General features: G+C 39.6%; 1 long non-coding RNA gene across 2 annotated transcripts in view; it reads right to left on the bottom strand.

Annotated features, from left to right (window-relative positions):
- Window positions 1-22,184, bottom strand: part of LOC123620023 (uncharacterized) — an 83,893-nt gene that overhangs the window by 5,790 nt on the left and 55,919 nt on the right. For both annotated transcript variants that reach the window (XR_006728731.2, XR_012504848.1), the window contains one exon: window positions 10,808-10,937. This is a non-coding gene — a long non-coding RNA (uncharacterized LOC123620023). The remainder of the gene's footprint in view (window positions 1-10,807; window positions 10,938-22,184) is intronic.

Below are 22,184 nucleotides of genomic sequence, written 5' to 3'. Positions count from 1 at the left end.
ATTCCTACAGCAACGCCCAAGGTTCCAATTCTCTACATCCTCACCAACACTTGTTATTTTACACTTTCCTTCACTGTTGTACTTTACTCAGCTTTTCAGTTACTTTAAGCTTTTTAAAAAGTATTTCATCCAGAGAATTGGTCTGAATAACTGGCCCTGCTCCTCTTAGTAGCAGGAGACCTTCTTTTACTTTTATTTATTTATTTATACAAATTTCCATGACTGTGTCACACAGTTGTTAAAATAAACCTCAAAGTAACATCACTGGCTCTACAGCATCTGGGGGGAATTTCATTTTTGACAGAATGCTAAGAACAAGTACACCTTTAAATTTACATTAAGATATGTATTATTTTGAATTCCTAGGTTTATTTTCAGTATTTCTCCATATATAAATTTCTGCTCTTCTCATGTGGCTGACATGGTGTTAACACAAAATGAACATGTAAACTCTAAAAATACATCATCCATAGGAAAAAAATTATTTAAAGTTAAAACCACCCTTCAGAGAGCAGCCTGCTTGGTGTTTTATAAAAACGTTTTTCTCTAGTAACATAAAAGCTGACTTTAATGAAAATTGAGGAAACACTGGCACTACTTTTCTGTTATCTATATGCTGTCATTTATTTTTCTATTTTCCTTTGTCTTCTCTGTAAAAGAGTAAGAAAAATATCACATGGCTTGCTGAGAATAAGACCAATCTTTTTCAACTTTGAACTTATAGTTAGAAATAATTGACACACAATGAGATTTTATCCTTCCTGCAGAAAGAAAAGGAAATGTCATTAAAAACATAAATTGATTACAGCCTTTTGAAACTGAAGAGGAAATCTGCCTCCCAAACTCCTTCTCTCAGTCTAAATGTTCCCAGTATATTGTTCAAGGTTCAGTTAAGTCGGCTATTAAGTAAATTACCTTTGAACATACAAGTGGCATTCAAAAATCTGTCTACCTATGAAAGATTTAAGTTGAATTGCATCTGCAATGAAAAATGAGGAAAGGATTAGAAAAGCTCATTACTTAGAATTCACATAGCAATTCCTGTTTGCTATGCATCCATAATCAGATGCAAGTCATTGCTCAAAAAGGCTCTCCGCATTTTTCAGTGGGCACAATTCTCCATGAAATTCACAATAGCAGAATTTCCTATTCCCATCCATCTTCCTTCCCTATCATTCATTCAGTGTTTACTGAGTACCAAGAGTGAGCCAGGCATTGTGTTAGACAGTAGAGCTAGAGAAAGGAATAATGTCTGGGCAAGTTCAGTGACTTCAGCATCCCCTCCCCACAGTGTTTGAGACTGCTAGCTGCGGTTTTTGCCCCTCTGCCTGAGCCCTTTGAATGGATAATCCCTTATCCACCACCCCACACCTGTAGGCTATTTGGTTTAGACCTGGCTTTATCCCTGGGCACTGCTATTTAGGTCTGCCTCACTCCTTCCACATTCTGCATCTTCTCAGCCAATCCCAATCATCCTCTGCCTTCCCTCCAGTGCTGGAATTCTGTCTAGCTGCAATGCCCTGTCCTCCCAATGAAAGCTGGGATTTAGGATAACAGATAAAATATAGAATATCTGAATTTCAAAAAAATGACTTTTTTCACATAAGTATATGCCACACAATACTTGGGATGGGACATACCCATACTAAACAATAATTTGATATCATCTGAAATTCAGGTATAACTGGACTCCTATATTTTTCTTTGCTAAATCTGGCAGCCCTAGTCAGGGCAAATAAAATACACTCCTCAAGAAACTGACCACTGTGAATTAACATGCATGCTGCTAGATGAATCACAAGTAGAACTTGTTTGGGATGGGTCCTAGGTTGGGTTCCCCTGGAAGCGGACTCTGATATAAGAATCTGAGCGCAATCAGCTTATTTGGGAGGCAACATAAAAGAGGGAAGGGAAGGAATCTAAAACAGTGTGCATTAACCAACAAGTTACTGCTGTGGATAAGTGAGAACCCACTTCAGAGGTGTCTCCCCTGAGGGACAATGCTGCAGCATCTTTCTTCAACTCATGTTTGGCATTAGTTGAGGATTGTTCCTGGGGATTTTAACTTCGCTGCATTTCCAGCCAAGTGTGTCTCGGCAGCCAGATGAAAGCCTCTGGCAGAGAGTGATAGGTGCTTGCAGCAAAGCCAGCAGAGATGGTGGATGCCAAGGAGATATGAACAGGCACTGCCGTGACAGCATCTGCCACAACGACATCTCTGGATTGTGAGCCCAATATAAACCGAGTTATTTTGGGAACCAAATGTAAGTCCAAAAATTGTGGCAAGTAACAACTGGGAAAGACTGCAAAGATAATCCAATCCAACCCTGTTATTTCACAGATCAGGATGTTAGAGAGTTTCTTCTCCAAAGGAAGGAGTTACCTTTTGGCAAGTCCAAGATGCTCTTTCTATTATGGTCAGATCACCATCAAACAGCGATGGATGATTTGCAAAGAAATTTCACATTTCATAGACCCCGCTCCTACCACGCTACATCCAAAGGAGGAGCTCTTTGAGTCTGGTCAGGAGTGGGGCACTGGGCAAGGACCAACGCGATCTGGGTATCATGGAGACTCAGGGGGGCCCTCTCACCACGGGATGAGAACTCAGTCTCCTGCTTGGATCTGGGAGACAGGGTAGAGTGTGAGTTACAAATCAGTCCTCTTTTTATGCAGAAGTCACCCTGCCCCAGAGTCATGGCACTGCCCCTTTTCCATTCCCTATCCTCAGGTCAACAAGGTGCTTGGCCTTCCCCAGATCACACCGAGCTCCCACATAAAGAAAGTTCTGTGAGGGAAGATGGAACTTCTCCAGACAGTGCCAGTTTGGGTTCACCTCTTCACTCTGTCATTCCACTCTTCCTTCAGAGGGGTCCCACAGAAGCCTTAGAGGTGGACAGAATTCTTGCTCTGATTCCTTCCCAAATTTGGGATGAAAATCAAGTGAGATCATGGTGTAACATTTCTGAAGTTCTATAGATTTGCAATCTATAAAAGATAACATAAAACAGATATTCCAGCTTCTGGCACAGAACTGCCATATAGTAGATGCTGAATAAAAGTTTAATGAGTGAGGAACAGAGTCCCTGAATTGCAACTTATTCCTTATCCTCACTTAAAAATCAATGTATTCTGCTTTTTGCTCAGTTTGTTAGAAACCCTTGACTACGTGATTTGATGGTGACATTCATGTTCTGTGATCTGGGATACAGGGTGCAGTCAGAAGTGTTAGGAGTCGCTAAGGAAGAGGATGGCAAGTATGGAAAGAAATATCTGATGCAAACTTCGTGACCTGAACAACATTTTTACCGACCTAATGGTTTTTGAAAGGTATCCATGAGGCTTTTATTTATTTAAGCATTTACAGTTTAAACCAAAACAAGGAAACCAATCAAGATAATGTAACTGATTCTAACTGAATAAAGACAAAATTTTCTTCCCACGCTCTAGAATTTTTCCCCTTCTATATGTCGCAACCAATAATTTGCTTATCTAGCACTAAATGACCTCACAGTAAGTCAAGGAAATTCAACTGCGATCTTCAATGTCATATTTAACATTGTTTTTCATCTCAACTTAATATGCCAGACCCACACTTAATGCATCACAGATTGTAAGCAAACCCACTTCTCATAGTCACTTCACAAAGCCTTCATTTTTACTTTAGTAAAGCTGTTGGTGAAAGCTGTGAGGTGGTACTAAGCAGCATAATAAGTCTATTCTCCAAGCATTTAAACACCAAACCATAGAAATGAACTCAATCTGGAATGTTCTATATGTCTTCAAGCTATGTGTGGGGACATAGTTACGTCTATTTAATGAGAACTTTACTGCAAACCACATGTTTTCTAAGAAGACAATGACTGTAACCTTAAGCCTATGTCACTCTGCATTTTCTTTATGGACACGGTGTCTTAAATTCCAGGGAATTCAGACATGAGCTCTGAAGAGGATCTTGAACACTGCTGAGTCCATTCAATTCATTTTACAAACGACAAAATCAATGCCCAGAAGAGTTAAGTGGTGTTCTCTAGCCCAACGGTCTGCAAATTTTCCCTGTAAAGGGCCAGAGAGCAAGTAGTGTAGGCTTTGTGGGCCCTGTGGTCTCTGTCATCCCTACTCAGCTCTGCCACTGTGGTGTGAAAGGCAATACGTCTGCCAGGGGTTCCGCATCCACGGCATTAACTAAACACAAATCTAAAATATTCATACACACACAAAATTCCCAAAAGTTCCAAAACGCGAAATTTGTATTTGCTGCACATCAGCAACTATTTACATGGCATTTACATTGCATTTACAACTATTTACATAGCATTTACACTGCATTTGGTATTATAAGTAATCTAGAGATGATTTAAAGTATATGAGAGGATGTGTGTAGGTTATGTGTAAATACTATGCCATTTTATATAAAGGACTTGAGCATCCTCAGATCTTGGTATCCATGGGGGTCTTGGACCGACCCCCTCAAGGATACTGAGGGATAACTATACTTTGACAAATGAGCATGGCTGTATTCCAATAAAACTTTATTTACAAAAACTGGTGGTGGCTTGGACTTGGTCTATGGGCCATAGTTTGCCAAAACCTGATCTAGACTGCACAGCTGAATAATGTCATAGCCAGGCCAGACTCAGCTTCTATGACTGGCTATGTTTATTTATTTATTCATCTAACTAATACCTATTAAGAGTCATCTAACTAATACCTATTAAGAATACCTATTACTGAGTGCCAGACATGAAGCAGGATGGTAGGGCATTCTGGTAGAGTTGAATAACTTCAGGTTAAGACTGTAATATTTTGTCTACAGGGATAAAATTTAGCAATCTCTACTAATTATTTCTCAAGAAAACATGTTCAATTGGAGATCAAATTTCTGATCATGGAAATTGTCTACGGGACACAAAAATTTGGCCTCCTTTAGAGCTAACAGCATAATACAGCTGCAGTTATAGGTCTCTTCCCAAATGCACAGGTGGCCTGATAATTTTATTACCAGAAGTGAGCCATGAGGATTTCCAGGATCAACATCCCCACCTAAACCCTGGCTCACAAGCATTTCTTCCAGGTAATTCTAACAGCTTTTGGCTCAACCAACTCATCCTTTCTAATCCAGTACCTCTAATCCAGTATCTCAGCATCATAGGAGGAACTGGTTTCACAGACAAATGAGAAGACAAGATTCAAAGGGACTGGCTCAAGCGGAGCAGAGGGACAGGAGAAATGCTGAGTCATTTGTTGCATCTTTCCACAAATATTTACCAATCCCAACAACATTCTGGGACATTGGAGTGAACTGTAGAGACAAAAGTCCATTCTAGAGGGGCTTAAAGTAGAGTTGGGCGGGCATTAAACAGATAGTGGTAAGTTATAAATAAATAAATAGATGGAATGGAATGGAATGGAATAAAGAGTGGCTAGGAGCCATGGAGAGGGAGAAAGGGGCTATGTAAAATACAGTGACCAGAGAAGGCCTCTTTAAGAGGGTGTCTTTTGGGATAAGTCCTGCATGATGACAAGGAGCCAGCCTCGTAAGGATCATGGTAATAAGAACCATGATTCTTATTGTCCTGAGTTCAAATGTCCTGAGGCAGAAACCTGTTTGGAGTGTTCAGAGTGGTTAGACTAGAGAAGGTAGGTAAGCACAAGAATGGTGTGAGATGAGGTCAAAACGGAAGGCAGGGATGGCTGCAACCTCTGGCAGCCATGCCTGTGAATGAGTCAGCATCTACAAAGCAGGGCATATGATCCACTGGGGGAAGGGGTAAAAATATGAACACTTTCATTTAAATGTTTTTTTGTCTGAAATAATATGGAAGAAATTAAGCTTTGCTAATAGGTCATATAAGGATTGCCATTGGGGCTCTCTCTTAGTCAGGATGCCTGAAGGTCGTGAACCAGGTATGTTACTGGAAATTTCCTGAGGGAAAAGAGTTATCAAAGGGTCCATAGGCTCCTGCAATATTTCCTTCTGTTGTAGTTGACATGTGCCTTGTTAAGTGAATTTACAGATCATATTCTCTAGTTTTAACTAAATGAACTCTCACACAACACATGAATGGATTAAAAAGCTCTGTGCAAAGGAATCAAGGATTGAAAGTAATGCCAATAATGTAAGGACAAGAGAAAAGCAAGAAAATGGTAGAGCACATTTCTCCTTCCCCTGGTATGAGCTCTTTAATAGCAACAAGGCTTGGGTAAAAACAATAATCATCTAACTCAATACTTTCAAAAGTTTCTGACTGACACATTTCACTCCATGGTTCAGTATTTAGATGACATGTAAATATATACAGACATATGGATATAGGTATATAACTGAAGTAAGAGTTTCTCAAAACAATACTTATTAGTAATATACTCTGACATTTTCTCTCCTATTTTATTAAAAATGACATTAGTTACTATTAATATTATAATCCACCAATAGATTGTGACATGCAGTTTGAAAAACACTGATGCAATAGGATCTGAGGAGAAATCAGTCACACAAAATCGAAATTAAGACTATCTAAATATGGACTAACATCCATTACTGTTAACCATCAATCTCACCACAAAAGTATATTTTTACCCCTTAGAAGTTGGCTAATGGGAGAATGAAGTCATCAGAATTTGAGAAACATTTTAAAAACTAAACATCCAGACCACAAAAACAAACCACTATCATATTTTTCAATATTAAAAACCATGAGACAACACTCATCCATTACTTCACAAAATTTTACTAAACTTAATCTCTCTAAAGATCTCTTAGTATATATGTATACAATCTGTAAACATACAGACATACAAAGACACAGGCATATATGGATAGTCGTACCATTTTTTTTGCTGCAGTGACATGTGAACAGATATGTTTGGAGACCACCATTATAGCTCACAGAATTTGTCTGCCCTGGACCTTCATTATCCATCTATGGATTTCCAGGACTCTAGAACTCAGAACTATGCTTTTCCACCTTGTTTCTTCTTCTATTGTCTAAACTCAATGTTTGCAGGCCTTTATTACCTGAACTACTAGCCAGGAAACTGTATCCACTTTGTAAAGTTCTCTTCCCCAAAGTAATTGATGGGCATAAGACATCATAAGACCAGGCCACATAGTAGTTATTCCCATGCCAAAGCCTTGTATGACTTGACTGATTTTGATTCAACTTACTCTATAATATGGAAATCCTTTTAGAAAAATCAAATGTGTGAAAGGATCTTGTGTATCCCAATCGCCACACAGTTGACCAGTTACCTAATCTGTTCTAGTAGAGAGAACTATCTTTGGAGACAGATAAACAAACCTAGACTAGTTATATTAGATATATGAACCTCAGCCAACGTCTTAGCCTTTCTAGGCCTCAGTTTCCATATTCATAAGATGCTAAAAATACATACCCCTAATTAATCCGACTGCAGGTGTCACCCGCTTTTCAAAAGTTTGCTTTGAGCCATTTTACTCTTATGAAGAACCTACATTAGTACCTGTTTTCACTAAGTTAAACAAATCTGAAGAGGATTTTCCCTCTTACAAAATGCCAAAAAGTGAAAATAATGTTCAGCATTTATTCTGCAGCAAGCCCTTATAGAGGCAGCGTGCACCCTGAGCAGTGAGAGGGGCCCCACCAAGCTCCTTCCTCAGGAACTGCGCTCAACATCTCAGCATTAAGCTGCCACAGCTTTGCACTGTGTCTGTGAGCATCTGTGCTTTACCTCCACTTATTTTGTACATGCATTACCAAGATGTGTCCTAAGGTGCATGCTTCTTCACTTTATGTCATTTCAGCTTATGAAAAGTTTCATAGGAATGCTTGACTTTTGGATAGCAGGGGAAACCTATATAAGGATTAATTTGAAAATCTATAGAATGCACTTTGGCACACTGCTCAGCATAGAATGAGGTACTCTATAAACTGCGGCTATCACTGCTGCTATTGTCAGAGCTGTCTTTCCTGTGGAGATTCAGTCCTGTATACATCTTCATATGGTGTATACAACTCACATAGATGTGCTTAAAAAAAAAGAATCACTCAACAGCGAAAAGCTGAAAGCTTTTCCTCTAAGATCAGGAAGAAAACAAAGAGGCCGACTCTTGCCACTTTTATTCAACATAGTATTGGAAGTCCTAGTCACAGCAATTAGGGAAGCAAAAGAAACAAAGGGCATCCAAATTGGAAGGAAGAAGTAAAACTGTCACTACTTTCAGATGACATGATACTATACATCGAAAACCCTGAAGACTCCATTAAAAAAAACTGTTAGGACTAATAAACGAATTCAGTAAAGTTGCAGGATACAAAATCAATACACAAAAATCTGTTGCGTTTCTATACACTAATAATGAACTATCAGAAAGAGAAATTAAGAAAACAATCCCATTTACAACTGCATCAAAAAGAATAAAATACCCAGGAATAAACGTAACCAAGGAGGTAAAAGACCTGTATATTTAAAACTACAAAACATTAATGAAAGAAATTGAGGAAGACATAATAAATGGAAAGATATCCCATGCTCATTGATTAGAATAATTAATATTGTTAAAATGTCCACACTACCCAAAGCAAAATGCAGATTCAATGCAATCCCTATCAAAAGTCCAATGGTATTTTTCACAGAAATAAAATAAACAATCCTAAAACGTGTACGGAAGTACAAAAGACCCTGAATAGCCAAAGAAATTTTGAGAAAGAAGAACAAAGATGGAAGTATCATGCTCTCTGATTTCAAACTATATTATAAAGTTACAGTAATCAAAAAAGTCTCGTATTGGCCTAAAATCAGACACATAGATCAATGGAACAGTTTAGATCCCAGAAATAAACCCACATCTGTATAATCAATTAATTTATGACAAAGGAGCCAAGAATATACAAGGAGGAAAGGGCAGTTTCTCCAATAAATGCTACTGAGAAAACTGGACAGCCACATGCAAAAGAATAAAACTCAACCACTATCTTATACTATATACAAAAATTAACTCAAAATGAATTAAGACTTAAACATAAGACTTGAATTCATAAAACTCCTAGAAGAAAAAATAGGCAGTAAGTTCTGTGACATAGGTGTTAGCAATGATTTTTTGATACAAAAAAGCCAAAGCAACAAAAGCAAAAATAAACCAGTGGGACTACATCAAACTAAAAGGCTCTGTGCAGCAAAGGAAACCATCAACAAAATGAAAAAGCAACGTATTGAATGGAAGAAAATATATTCAAATCATATATCTGATATGGGGCTAATATCCAAAATATATAAAGAAGTCATACAACGTAATAGCACATAAAACCCCAAACAATCCAATTTAAAAATGGACAGGGGATCTGAATAGACATTTTTCCAAAGAAGACGCACAGATGGCCAACAGGTACATGAAAAGATGCTCAATATTATTAATCAACAGAGAAATGCAAGCCACAATGAGATACCACCTCACAACTGTTAGAATAACAAGTGTTGCTAAGGATGTGGAGGAAAGGGAATCCTTGTGCACTCCTGGTGCGAATGGAATATGTTGGCGGCGCAGCCACTATGGGAAACAGTATGGAGATTTCTTAAAAAATTAAAAATAGAACTATCATATGATCCAGCAATTCCACTTCCGGTATTTAATCAACAAAAACAAAAACACTAACTCAAAAAGATAACTGCACCCCTATGTTTATTGCCACATTATTTACAATTGCCAAGATATGGAAACAATCTAAGTGTCCATAGATGAGTGAATGAGTAAAGAAATTGGGGTGTGTATAATATATATTATTCCTGCCATAAAAAGAATGAAATCTTGCCATTTGTAACAACATGGATGGACCTTGAGGGCAGTAAGTTGGAAAAAAAGGTAAAGAGAAAAATAAATAAATACGCATGTGTATCTATGTATACACACATGCGTAAATTTAAATACATATGTATATATGTTTATACATATATTGCTTTGAATATTTTATGTGTGTATTATATAATATATCTAATATTTAACACACAGACACACCCAATTCTAAAGCCGTGGGTTCCGGTAGTGAATGTGAATGCGGTCCCCAGCCACGAGGGAGAGTTCAGACTCTGCACTCTGGTACAGGGAAAGGCAGCAATGAGGCAGAGAAGGAGCAGCAAGCACAGGAGTGGGTAGAGGAAGCCCAGATGGGTGTGGCACCGGGGAAGCCCAGAGGAGGTAGGGAAGGTGTGGCAGATTAGAGGAGACCGTGGCCGGGACACATAGCTCCCCTCTACCCTACCAGAGGCTCATGGAGTGGTAAGCCGAGGAGACCTGGGCAGAGAGAGCCAGACGGCCTTACCAGTCACCTGTGATTGGGGGTGGAGCCCCATATCTCCCCAGCACACGTATTTGTGCACTCCATGTTCCATCCTTCAGAATAAGGCAGCAAACAGCTCTTAACGCCACTTACCATGGGAGCAGGAGTGTCATATCTTGCCAAGCTGGTTTAACCCAGTGTCCAGGCCAGGCAGCCTGCAGATGGCCATTCACTGTGGATGGCTGGGAACAGGCAAGGACTGGGAAGAAACTCCCAGAAGAGTTCAAATAAAGGAAGCATTGGTCACTAACTGCTGGCAAAATCTGGACTAGCCTGAGAGTCCAGCCCACTTCTCCACACCCTCGCCATTCTTTGTTGACAAGAGAAAAAAGAATCAAGTCACATGTTTTCACATTCATGAATCAGAAAATAATACCATCCTAATTATGTTTGCAAGAAAACTAAAACCATCTTTACGTCAGATCAGCACAGCTGTCTTGCCACTTTCTGTGTCCACAGCCACAAGGTCAACTTTCAAAATGATTAATACTTACCTGTATTTTTCAAAGATGAAGATGAAATGGAAGGTCAGGGTTTGGAATCTTGCATTTTATTTTTCACTCTCTGGGTAAAGTTGGGTTATTAAGTCACTTATTTTTTTCTCTTGGTCTCGTTTCCAACCACCTATAAGATAAATGATACCTCATTTTGACTATCTTCTTTGTACAGCATATGTAATACATTTTTAAAGAACTGTGTCATTCACTCAGTTTTACTCACTGGCACGAATTCTTCTCCTGGAAAGTCACTGACGGATATTCTTCGGACTTGCCTACCACCCTCAATTTAAATAATGATTAACTTTAAACAACTACTGGTAACAATGAATTATAAGGCTTCTTTCACATTTTTCTGCACAAGAACAAACATTTACTAGAGAAAACCCCATTTTACTATAAGAAGAAGTCAATGTTGCCAACAAAATCAAAGAGCAGTAAGGTGAATGGAAAGTGTCCATTAAACTCCTTCCAATTTTGGAATGTAACTTTGTTCTCAGGGGATTAGCACATGAGTGGAAGTCTTCATGGATAAATAAGGCATCAATTTTCTAGAATATTCCCAGAGCAACAAAAGAAGACAGGACAGTTTTACATATAAAGACAAGAGGCCTGACAGCTTGTACATTTGTGAAATCACCCCTTAGTCTCTCAGGAGGAAGCACATGCTTTCCCCCCAAAGATACTAAAAGCCCTTATTTCCAATTGTGCAGGCAAATCGAAACCACTGGCCATTTCCCCCTTCCCTTCTACTTACCCTGTTCAAAGCCTTGGCTGACTCCCATGAGCCCTAGATCCCCTAGTGGCTTCCTCTGTCCTTGCCCCTCCGGTGTCCCTGATCACCCATTTAGTGCTGCCAATGCAATGCCCTTCAAGTGCCCTCAGTCTGCACCCACGCTCCTCTTGCTCCCTCATTCCTTCACTCTTGTTAACTTTCCGAGCAGTCTTAATTTATGTATTGCAGGTATTCTGAGTAAAAATTATTTTCACAGATGCATATAATGTGTGCAACTTGCCAGGGCCACAGCATGTGTGGGAATCCGGTTTTCCTTTCCTCTGCATCTGCCTGGCAGACTATTGTCTCCTCTCGTTAACACCTGCAGCAAAGTCACAGCCTAAAGTTGTGACAGTACCATGATATCCAAGGCAACCAACGGTAAGGTCCTAAACATAGAATTATTTCAATGCAAGACAATGCGTAACACAAAGCTGAGGAACAGGCAAACAAAGGACCTGCTTTAACGTATGTCTTTATTAATATTAAATTGAGTCAAAGTAATTTCTGGGTGTCACAGTTCTTTCAGAAATTATACAAAGAAAGGGCACTGTAAATTAAGAAATTGTATGGCCATGCCATAATTCCTGATAAAATGTATTAAAAGGATACTGAGGGAAAAATATTAATGGGGAAAAGAATTTCTAAGCTGTCTTTGTCAAATACTTAAGACATCATGTCTGAGTCAGAAGCACTGAATGACAGGTAGAAGTTATTATTATTCATTATTTTTTGTTTATATTGAATGAACTAGAGTTGAATAATGTTATCTTTAGTCATACATAATATATATATGACCCCAGTCATAGTTTATGACTGAACTAGGAAATAATCTGTATCATCACTCTTGTAATGCGTCAAAAACTTTAAGTGATTCCCCACTACCAACACCCAGGATAGCCTGGGGGTGCTACAGACCTCCATAATCTTCACCACTTCCACCAAAGCCTCCTCAAATATCCATGAAATTTAAACAAAAGCAGTGTCCTCGCCATACAAACATCTCTTCAAGACAACCTCCCTAGCCATACACCTCCAACCAGGTGGCCACCCTTAAACACTTTGAGTTAGTCCTAGTTCTTCCTCTAAGATGTAGAAGTCAAGAGGCGATTAAACGTACACGGATTTTATTAGTGGAAATGCTTGTGCAAAGAAAAATACAGATGGAGCCAGGCAAGGTCAAGAGAGCTGACATACCCACCTTCACTTGGGTGGAAGCATCCTAGACTCCCTTAATGTCTAAGGAAGGTTCAGCAAAGCTGTCTGGGATTTCTGGAGCCAAGGTCAACTAAAAAAGGAGTGTGTGTCTCCTGGAACAGCATGCCTTTGTATCCCCAACCTGCTCAGTCACTGCTGAAGAGCAGCCCATGGAAAGCAAGATCATGGATTCCACACTGTAGGAGCTGGGGCCCCGGGACAACTGTTCCTCAGTGTAGGAAGCTCTGCAAGGTGCATTCTCAGGGCTAACAACCTTTCCTACACAGAAATTCAAAAGTGTATACCTGTACAATGAATCTTGAGCTGCACATCCAAATTCTCCCTGATATCCACCTAAACCAGGTGCAAACTTAATTTGTAGCACTTCCCTTTTTGCCACCTTTACAGTAGTCTAAGTACTCCCTTCATCTGCATATAAGCCTCATAGGTGACCAAAATACTTTCCTTCATTCTGTTTCCTCCCTCTAATACTTTCTCCATCTTAAACCCTCTTTTCAAGATCCTGCCTATTCTGTAAGGTGCATACGAAATGTCAATTAAACACTAAGGCTGTCCTCAAAACTCTTGCCTCCATTCCACCTACTGAACCCCTGCCTTAGTAGACAGGTTCTCTCTCCTGCCTAGGAAACTTCATGGGACTTTGCCCACTTAGACATGAGCATTTAGAGAATTAAGTACTACCCACTGCTTTAGTTATAAATTTTATCTCTGCGGCAAAGCCCTGGAAGGAGTGCACACATTTCAGATTTGTATTCCTGTAATATTATGCAAAAAGTAAACTGAATAAACAAATAAATTAATTAATGAAAGACAAATTCTGGCCTGGTGCGTACCTATCAAGCCAGGGCTAAAATAAAGCTAAAAGACCTTGTTTGTTCCTTACTTTCACATTTGAACTGATTTTTTTAATTTTATAAGGTAAATAGAAACTATTAAACCCAAAGTAATATCGTTTCTAACATTCGAAACAAAAATCCCCACAGACCTGGGAAAGGACCGCTGCAGTCATGAAGAAATTCACTCGGTATAATTAGCTGACACAGGAAGCTGACCCAATAAATGACTATTTTGTGAGAGTTTAAATATAGAATCCTGTTAAATTAATTAAACAAGGCTATTAGACAGAGGTAGCTCTAATGCCGTAGAGGCCCACGTAAGCAAACCAAAAGCTAAGCTTGCAAATGCCTCAAGGTTTCGAAATCCAAAAGCTAAGAACAACCAATCACAAACAACCAACTTAGCTTGAAGCCATAGCCAATCAGTAACTTCCTTACTTAATTTCCACCTTTTTTCTATAAAATTCTCTCCCGGAGCTCCTGTGGGTTGAGCACTCCTCACCACTTCTGAATTGGCACTACCGGGATTCGAATCGATTTTTGCTCAAAGAAACTCTAAGAATTCTTAATACACCTCAGTTTATCTTTTAACAGTTCTGTGTCAGAACAGGGACCCAAGGGCGCCCCGGAGCCCCGGGAGCAGTGAGCAAACGGGCAGAGGTACCTGTGAAGCGCCAGCACCGGCGGCGTGCTCGCTGCCGCTGGACGTGGTGGGCAAGGCCCTCTCGGATACTGAATCCCAACTCCGCCTTTTGCGTCGAGCTTTCGGACTTTATTGGAGCATTTCCTTCTCCGGACTGGGTCCAGAAACCGGCCAGAACCGACTTCTTACGACTTACAAAGCAGGCCAGGGGACAAACCAGGTTCTTAGAAACTTAGAAACGGAACGAGGACCAGGACACACTGGGCCCGAAGTACAACCTGAACCAGGTCCGATGACCAACTGGGTCCGACTTAGAAACGGAACCGGGTCCGGGGACAAACTGGGTCCGACTTAACTGCACCTGGTCGCGGGACAAACTGGTTCCGACTCAGAAACTGAAATGGGTCTGGGGACCGACTGGGTCTGACGCAGAAACCTGACCACGTCCAGTGTAAGGACCCGGGTGAATAGAACTGTGTTTTAAGGTTAACCTTAACAGAGGTAATCTGAATTACAGTGGCCACAGCGGAGAACTCTGAACCACGTCAGACAGCATTACCCAGGCACGAGGTGCCCTGAGGAAAGGGGGTCTCAGCCAGGCACTCACTATAAAGGGCACAGGGAAGGACAGTTTTCCTCCTCTGCAGTTTCTAGTGACCAGGATGAGACCCGCTGGGACACCCCACTCGCTCCGAATCCAGCAGACAGCGTCCTGGGAAAACTGGCAGAAGCCTGGCAAAGGGTAAGAATTCTTACCAAGGTCAGGTCAGCCCTCCCAGATCTGTGGAGCCTGGTCGAGAGAGGAAGGCACAGTTTCACGTTGTCCCTTCCTTTCCAAATTCACATTGGCAGGAAGGCACATCGGTTATCGGTCCTTTCCTCCCAGGGACAGCTACTGCCTTCTTGTTTGTCTCATTCTGTGTCCTGAGGACGTGGCGTGGCAATTGCCAGGTTGGGGACCTCAAACCTATAGCCAGACAGAAATATGCGTTGCAAACCATTTGTAGCTAGTACCCCACCGACTGCTGCCAGGTGTCAGTCTTTTGGTTATTTTTGGAAGTGGCTCTGGATCTTGGGAGGGTAGTATTTTCTGCACCCTCTTTGAGAACCCCTCTTGTATCCATGGGGCTGTTCAATACTGACGGGAATATTTACTTTTTGTCACAGCTGAAACCTGAGAAGATATTCAAAAACTTTCTTTTTTAAAAAAATAGCTCTATGGTCAGAAGTTGGCCAAATTGGAAGCTGATACTCAGAACCTGATAGGAACGTTTTTAAAAAGCCTTCTCCCCTAAGCACTGTGCACCCAAAGGGAAAGAAAAACACTCTGAAGCTGTGGTGGAAGGATTTACTAAAACATCCCAAAGACAGAGTTCGAAATCTAAAACATAGGAATCTTTTGATTCCCATCTTAGTTGAAGATCTCCCTGACGTAAAGAAGCAAACTGAGCATAACATAGTTTGATAGCTAGGTCAAAGTCTAGATATCATTCTGATTGCAACCCAATTCTCTGAGGAATTTAAAATAACCATACTTATCTTACAAATTGTGTTTTTACAAAAACAGAAATGTGGCTCCAGGAACAATTCAAAGCCCACATATCCTTTTTACCAATCCCCAACCTCCTCTATTAATATGAAAAGGCTTACAAATACTCTGAAAAAAATCTGGATTTAGAAAGTAAAAGCCCTTCTTGGAGAAACTTACGTCCTTTCTCTGTGCCTTTGAGATATAAATGTTCTACCTGGTCTTCTCGAGGAACTTAGAGCTAGCTCATGGAATGCAAACTTTAGGGAGGTAATTCTTATCAGGGGGAAGGGGCGGGGGAAGAGGAGGAACAGCAGCAGTTATTTGGAACTTAGGAGAATGAAAAATATTAAAAGTTTTTTCCACAAATATTAATAAAAGGTTTAGCCATCTGAGCTGGTAAACTTAATGTATTCTATCAGCCAGAAATACAATTTGGATCCAATCATTCTTTTATAAACTAGTAAGTTTTGCATTATTGTATCTATCTCATACAATAAAAATTTTAAACAAAAGCTGTATGATCTCTGCATCTGCCTATATATTGCTGTATGATTCTGACAGATGTGTGATGTTTTTCTACCTTCTGATGGCAGTGCCAAAATTAATTTGTAAAGAGCTCTGTTAATAGGCTCAAAAACAAACATTTATATAAATCAAGTATATGCTCAGAAATATAGAAACCAACCCAAATGTTTTTCAAGTTCATGTGCTCTAGGATAATCTTTGGTCAACGACAGCTAGTTTGTTGGTTGGTTTAATTAAAACAGGTATGTCTTGAGAGTGATCAGCATTAAATAGAATACTTTTATATTACCTAGCTTAAGTAAAGTCAAATAAGCTCATGTAATCTTTGTTACATAATTTGTTAGGAAACAAAGGTAACTTAGGATGATGGCTGCCTGTTCAACGTCTCATGAAATTTTCATGAGTAATCTAAACAAAACAAGAATAAGTAAACTAAAGAGACGTCAGTAAGATAAAAGTTTATAAACGCACTTTTCAACAATTACTATGCTTTATGGTATTTCTGCTTAAAAACAATTTCCAAAATCTTTTGAGTTACTTAAGACCTTAAAGTTGGACGAGATAAGTTAAATGATGGCTATTTATTGAACATCCACATCATTTCCAAATAAGATAAAATACTGAAACATTAATTACTAAACATAGGTTTTCCACTTTCGGCTTTCTTTTACAGAGGAACTAAAGATACTTGGTTCTACCCACAAACATGTTTTACGCCACATTAAAAAACTTACCAAGAGGAAGGATATACTTCTAGAAATTGTGAACAGTGTTTCTAAATTTGTTACACTAGAATGCTAGTGTAACGGACAGTGCACACTGCTTACTTCTTAGTTTTCACTAGGAATAAAGGATTCTAAGGGTTAAGAATTCTTATAAATATATATAACTAGAACTACTAGAAATAATAGAGGTGAGAGGAAACAACTGTGTATCTGTAAACTGAACTGGATCCTGAATTCCAGTTTCCTCAAATATCTGGCAACGGCTCTCTAAACGAATGTTTCCAGTTTTCTCCCACTCTTCTATTTTGGGATCACTAAGAATGTGACTGCCCTTGAACTTCCTTGGAAGGGACCACACCAGGTCCTCCTCACTACCCAGGTGGCAGCCAGATTTCAAGGAACTGAACCTGGGTACACATCCCCCGATTGAAAAGGGCTTCCCCAGACTCCTGGGACGGCACACTGCAGCAGATGTCAAGTTACAACTGACTAGGGAGCGCCTCCCCAGAAGCAGATGGCAGCTTGCAGTGGACAGATCTTCCAAGGTCACAGATCAAGATCTTCATCTCCAACACGGAAACGTTGTTCCTTTTGCCTTCTTGCTACTTGCTTTTCCTCTCCGTAAACGCCTGGGAGGACAGTGCTCCTTCCCTCCGACCACTGTCGTGCATCCGCTGCCCAGGCCGCAGCTACACAACACAAGTCCCGAGACGTTCTTGCTAAGGTGGCTTAGATACTAGAGTTGTGTTAGATTACTTGCTGGCTGAACAAGCAGGAGTCTGTGCCATAGCAAATACCTCCTGCTGTACCTGGATCAACACCTCTAGTGTCGTAACAAATACAGGAAATTAACAAACAGGCTGATGCCCCTTCAGGAACATTCTTTGATTTATTTGATACCAACTGGTTTGATGCATGGGGGCCCGGGTTAAGGAGTATACTTCAGTCTCCTGTATTATCCTCCTAATTGTCATCATTGTAGAGTCCCTGGTGTGCTATGTTCTCTCAAAGGTCTTAAATGCACGTTCACAGCCATTGGCAGTACATCAGATGGTGTCTCTGTGCTTAGAGAAACAGAAACAGGATGAAAAATGAGATGAACAGCAAAAGGAAGTCTTCCACGGATCTGACATCACAACCCAAGAGTTTCACGATGAGACAAGAACAACTTAACTCTGTTGGTGGCTGAGAGTGGTGCTAATACCAAATTTGGGGTCAATCTCTCGTGTAGGAGAGGATGACCAAAAGGGAGGAATTGTTTAATTAATTAACCAAAGAGTCCATTAGACCGAGGTGGCTCTAATGGCTTGTCTGCCTAAGTAAGAACCCAAAATCTAAGCCTGTTGAGTTCCTCAAGGTTATGAAATCAAAATGCTAAGGACAGCCAATCACAGAGAGCCAACTAGGCTTTAGCCTACAGCCAATCAACACTTTACTTACTTCTGCCTTTTCTCTATGAAAGCCTCTCCTAAGCTCCTGTTGGTGGACTACTCTTCACCACTTCTGGTTTGGTGCTGCCCTATTCCAATTGATTTTTGCTCAAACTCTTAAAATTTTTTAATATGCCTCAGTTTATCTTTTTACAATCCTAATAATACTTGTTCACCTTTCTTTGTCCTTTTTCTCAGGTATCACTTATCTCAGATATCAGGGTCAACCTTCTATTGGAACTTGTGGCTCTTGTTTGCCTTTGTATCAAATACAGCTGACCTTTGAACAATGCAGAGGTTAGGGGAACCACAGTCAAAACTCCACGTATAACTTTACAGTTGGCCCTCCATACCCACAGGTCCACATCTGCAGAATCAACCAAATGCAGATCATGTAGTACTGTAGTACATATTTATTGGAAAAAAATCCAGTATAAGTGGACCCACACAGTTCAAACTCGTGTTGTTCAAGGATCAACTGTATATCCACAATTAATACGAAGAAATAAAATCATTAAATGCCTTTAAGTTGCTTAAGAGTCCCGTATCAGAGATTTAATTGCTTCTTTATTTTTAAAAAATTAATACTTTTGGAAAGAATTTCAATGAAATTCAAGAGTCGTAGACTAAAAAACCCTTTGAATTGATTCTATTCTTATGTGAATAGAGAACCTTGTAAACTTTCCAATGAAAACACAACTAGCAGTAAATGAAGATTGATCAGTCTTCATCTGTGAGAATAACCAGGAACTTGATCCTTACAGAAAGCCCTTAAGCACGTTCCACCTCACCTGCAGCAATGAAGGAACCGTCTCTTTCTAACTTGGTTTAGGAAAAAGCCAACTGACTTAGAAAATGTGTATCTCTTTCATGAGTTCATCTGTAATCAGGTTTCAGGAACCTCGTAAGATGCTTCCAAGGCAGAAACATTTACCCAAGACAATTCGTCTCCTAAATACCATTAAAAATGTGCTTGGCACAGAACCCTTAGGGATCTGACATCCAGAGGGAGAAGAACATATTACTAATAGTTAGTCAGGTGCCAACTAGCTCTAAGTTGCCAACTCTCCTTCCTGGGAAAACCAAGTATATCTAAGAAAAGGAATTTTGATGATTATCAGAAGACAGTCTCTGGCATCAATATGCTGCTTGGCAAGATATGAATCAAGCTTGCAAATGCTACCTGAGTCCTGGTATGGCTTCAACCACACAGTCCCAATACACCCTGGAAGAGGCTGAACTTCAGGCCAAGAGCCCATAGAAAATTCTCCACCAAGAAGTTCTCCTTACACTCAATCTCCAAAAGGTGATTAATCCAAGAGATAGTAACAATTTGTAAAAAGTTTGCTCAGAATCGACAGTCAAAAACCACAGCAATTCTTCTTAAAAGAAAACAATAAATTGAGAAACTATCCTTTCCAAAATATATGCCTATTGTTGTAGATTGCAAGTGCTCTGGCAAATGTGTTCTTAACTTTACATTGTCCTCAGAAATATTCCCATTGCATCTAACTGCTAATTTGACTCATTTAAGTCAACACTAATTCTTGGTATTTTTGCAGCACACAAGGCAAAAGTTAAGCAAAGTGAACGGAACTGACAGTTCAAATTCTCAAGCATAAAGACTGGAACAACAACAGGAATATATCCCCAAAGTAGGAGAAAGACACAGGCAGGGTGGAAACATCAGGAATCAGAAATGAGCCTTTCATTTGAAGTGGCGGCAGCAGCTATTCTAAACCATGGGAAACCACTTAATGTAACAAGGGTTGGAGGCAGGGTGGTAGAAAAGAAAACCCCAAAAGCAAAACTCTTAAAATATGTGGAGAAAACAATTTCAGTAATTCCTCCCTGACCCTGAACCTCAGTGTTATTTCTAAAATAGTGATAAACTGAATAACAAAGCAATCTTCACTGTTTAGCCTCTAAAACATGAAAAAGCAGAAACTCAACAGTCTCAAAAAGAAGCCTTCCTTACTTGATGCAAAATGGAGGAATTCTATCATTGTAACATGGTTTTTATTTTTTTTAATTATCTTAGAAAATATCCACCTCATCTGAAGATTCTGTCTCAAATGATCATTCCAAGTTCAAATGAGTGGAAGTAAATATCTTTTGCAAAACGTGACCATGCGAAAACCTGAAATTCCTTTTTAACCCTGCATGACAAACCCTCAAAACACTGCATAATGCTGTACTTTGCTGCTCTGTGCTTCCTGCTTTTAGCTATTATCAACTTCATACTGCAGAGAATCAAAATTGATGTCCTGGATAATTCTGTCCTTGTCTGCAAGTGTAGTTCTTCCCATGTGCTGTAAATGAATAATATTTTAATTAAATAAAGGTCAAATAGTTCAGTTCAAGCATAGGAATGGTTAATAAGCCTATATTATGGATCCAACTATTGAAGAACATGGTGAAGAAACAAATAGTATTTTCACACCTTCCACTGCTTATTAGAACCAGGGATAGGAAAAAATAATTTCCATAGCTACAATTTTAAGGATTTCTGCAAGTATATTTGCTTTCTTAATAATATGCATTATAAATATGCATTGTCTTGTTAAATTTACCTTAGGAGAATAGGAAGAAGCCTCATTTACACAAGGGTATCAGAAAGTGATTCAAAGTATGTTTCACAGAATACTTCTTTTCAGAATCAACTTCTTTTGCTAGGAGTTTTCATAGTAAATATTCTTTTAAAGTACCAATGGAACATTCCACAGGATAGACGACATAGACTGGGCCAAAATACAAGTCCCCCAAAATGTGAAAAGGCTGAAATCACACAAAATGCGTTCTCACCATAGACTCTGAGAAAGTCCTGGAGTGTGGCCCACTTTACTGATAAAGCCTGGTGCTTCCTCCTACTGACACATAAGTCATTCCCAGACAGAAGGTGTGATCGTGTGGCCCAGATGGCACGAAATGGCTAAGCGGAATATCCCACGCCCCACCTCACCCATCATCCATGTTTATCAGCCCAGTGGGCTAGACTCATTTTCAGCTAACATCCAATGAAGAAACAGGTTTCGCTACTGGACCAAAACAAGGGCTCTCTTCTCAGACTCATACCAGACAAAGGGATTTCATTAATTTCCTTGTGATAAAGAATTAGACATTGGTAACAGAATCTCACTGTATATGTGTTGGAAGGGGTTTCTGGTATATATTTACACTTAAGTTACTGTAGGTAAACTGCATGTGATTCACATTCCAAGGTGTGAGTTTAGCCATTCTCAAAAGTTTCTCTTGTCATCATACCCAAGCTAAAGCCAAGGACTCCCCCAAATCTTTTGTTAACAAAATCCATAAGAAGAGTTCAAAAATTAACAATTCATTTCTTAGTTCTGTGAATCCGGATTATATAAAGAACTCTTATAACTCAATCATAAATAGACAAGCCATTTTTAAACATAAGACTTAAATAGACATTTCACCAAAAAAGATACACAAATAAATAATAAGCATATGAAAGGATGTACCTCATAAGTCATTTGGAGAAAGGAGAACCCTTATATACTGCTGGTGGGATGTAAAACGGTACAGCCACTTTGTAAAACTGTTTGGCAGTTTCTTTAAAAATGAAATTTACCATGTAAACCGGAATTCTACTTCCAGGAATCTACCCAAGAGAAATGAAAACATATGTCCACACAGAAACTTGTATGGGAACATTCATAACACCATT

This window comes from Camelus bactrianus, chromosome X, assembly GCF_048773025.1.
Source record: "Camelus bactrianus isolate YW-2024 breed Bactrian camel chromosome X, ASM4877302v1, whole genome shotgun sequence".
NCBI lineage: Eukaryota > Metazoa > Chordata > Mammalia > Artiodactyla > Camelidae > Camelus > Camelus bactrianus.
The sequence above is the reverse complement of the archived record's forward strand: the minus strand, read 5'-3'. Positions and strand labels throughout refer to the sequence as shown.